The sequence below is a fragment of the Diachasma alloeum genome, unplaced genomic scaffold (genome assembly GCF_001412515.2).
Source record: "Diachasma alloeum isolate Michigan unplaced genomic scaffold, Dall2.0 Dall_scaffold_01204, whole genome shotgun sequence".
Classification (NCBI taxonomy): domain Eukaryota; kingdom Metazoa; phylum Arthropoda; class Insecta; order Hymenoptera; family Braconidae; genus Diachasma; species Diachasma alloeum.
The window spans coordinates 101,878-104,424 of record NW_021681313.1 but is presented as its reverse complement, the minus strand read 5'-3'; the positions used below and the strand labels follow the sequence as shown (position 1 = coordinate 104,424).

The 2,547-nt window shown below is 36.6% G+C and overlaps 1 protein-coding gene across 1 annotated transcript in view; it reads right to left on the bottom strand.

Moving 5' to 3' along the window:
- The window catches only part of LOC107046101 (paraplegin), a 94,751-nt gene that overhangs the window by 10,175 nt on the left and 82,029 nt on the right, over positions 1-2,547 (bottom strand). The window lies entirely within an intron of this gene.

The window sequence follows — 2,547 nt, the reverse complement described above, 5'->3', positions numbered from 1 at the left end:
GGGGGGGGAGGGAGTGTAAAAAAAGGTGGCGGACAGGACGAAAATGCGCCAGTGCGTACGTGGCAAGTCAAAGAGATAAAATCTATAAATATGTGGGAGGCGCACGCGACCCATTCCAGTGTTTGTTCAACCAGGAATAACCTCGGTTTCTTCATTCGGGGCGCGAAAGCCTCAAGAGGCTAGTTTTGTGGCTTAACAAAACCGACCAATATCTTGGAATGATTTTTTTAAAGTTGTGGTTTGGAATTTCGAGGGGTTTAGGCTGCTTTGGAGATGATTGAGGAATTATTAGGGAGGCAGGGGGAGGACTCGACAGCTCGAGTTGACAAATTTATCGCAGTGATAACATATTTTCTGAATTTAGAACATTGTTCTTAATTCGTAACAGAAGAATTCTCATTCTTTGGAAAATGAATTGCATTAAATTGCATTCAAAAGTGTAAAAATTTGTTTCTCTGAAGATGTTAATTGTATATATATATTTTTTTTTCAATATTTTTTTCAACTTCGTTTTTTCAACTTTCAAGTCACACGAAGAAAAATTCCTACGAAAATTGACCCCTAAATTCTAGCCATCTAAAAGACAAAAATGAAGAATCTTGTAATTTTCATGAAATTCCAGTTCGGGGAAAAATTATAGAATTTCCTATTTCAATAAAACTTCAATGGAATTTCAAATGTTTGAGCAGTGGGAAGAGAATTCTCCGACTCTCTTCAATTTTCCAATAAGACACGAATATCCAGCGCGAAATTACGGTGGAATTTCAACTAATTGTCAATTCAGGATTACATTTACCTGAAATTTACATAGTAATAATTTATATTAATTCATATAAATTATTAATAATTTCAATTCAGTAATGAAATTTCTTGAAATGGATTCAAGGGTAATATCCAGGGCTAAAAATTGCTTTCGAATTGCAAACAATATTCCGAACATCTCTTGATTGACACAGGAATTCCGTCAATTTGTCAGGCCCTGAATAATGAATTTCACGGTCCCATTAGTGTGAAAGGGTCACGGAGTATGCTCAACTCAGTTAGTAATGGTAAACACGTCTCATCAATCTTCCCGGTCGTCATCGCGTCGCGCGTCTCGTGCCTTAATCCACCCATTTTTAACCGAAATAATCTCGACAACACGTGTATCCATTAAAGCCGACCGAGTTCCTCCTTGTATCTATCAACTCCCCTCATCCTCCGCGTTTTATGAATCATTTTGCTGTGAGGAGGCCAACAAATCCATCAGTGGCGTTAACTTGTCAACTGTGCGCGGGGCACAATTCAATGGGAAAGTGAGAGATGGGCTTGATGAGTGCGGTGGCGTTTTGATGAGGGATCTCGTGGATTTGATGGTCAGTTGGGTGAGAATAGGTGGGAGGTGAGCCCACCGCCATGCTCAACACTTCAACCTGGGGACCAATGGCATCGAGGGAGCTACGCGAGGTGAAGGCTTTCATCCTCGAACGCCACACCCTCCATTGTGTCCACGTATCGACCGTGGCTCCTAGTGAATTCAGTCGGTTTTCGGGGGGTCTAGGGAATCGTGCACGATTTCTCTTCATTCTCACAATGCGAGGAGCGTCATAGTAAAATTGTGATGGGAAAATTAATTCTAGGATTCTCACGTCATTTTTTTCATTCGATTTTTAGACGCTGTTGGAAATCATTTGAAATTGAGAAACAAATCTGAATTCTTTTTCAATTTTGTGAATTTTAATTGAAATCGAGTCATTGAAATCGAATCGTTTTGGAAATTCAATGAAATTTAGGTTTTTCGTCGATTTTTCAATGACAGTTTGAACTCTTAAAATTATTGTGAAAGATTAATTCTGTTGGGTTAAGAATGAATAGAGAATTTTTAAATATACCTGACATTTCATACTTTCCAATCTTTTTTAAGGTGAATGAATTAATTTTTTAAATTAAAATTGCGATCAAAGCGCTCATGGAATTTATTATTCTTTTTGGAAATTCAACGGAATTTAAGTTTTTCGTCGATTTTTCAATGATAGTTTGAACTCTTAAAATTATTGTGAAAGATTAATTCTGTTGGGTTAAGAATGAATAGAGAATTTTAAAATATACCTGAAATTTCATACTTTCCAGTCTTTGAAAATATCAACTTTTCAAACATACAACTCAAGTTCTTCAATCTCGTTAAGCCCTCAAATAATAAAAATTTTATGTTTTGAATTAACAAACATATTTCTTGCACTTCCGTTTCATTTATTCTAAAAATTAAACCTTGTAATTATCGAAATTGATTATGAATCCACTGATGCACTGACAAATAAAGCCCCTTCAATTCTCTATCCCATCGTAATTCGACACACGGATAAAAATGTTCAGTAAAAATTCCGGAACTCACACTACGCTCACCGACTACGGAATCGACTCGGAAAATTTAATTAACGGTATCGTCATTTTTCCTGTGAAAAATTACGACAAGATTCAGGTAAAAATTACAGAACGCAGCGGAAAAATTCCGCGATTTCAGGTAAAAATGACGTGACAGTTCCTTAAAATTTCCTACAACCACATTTC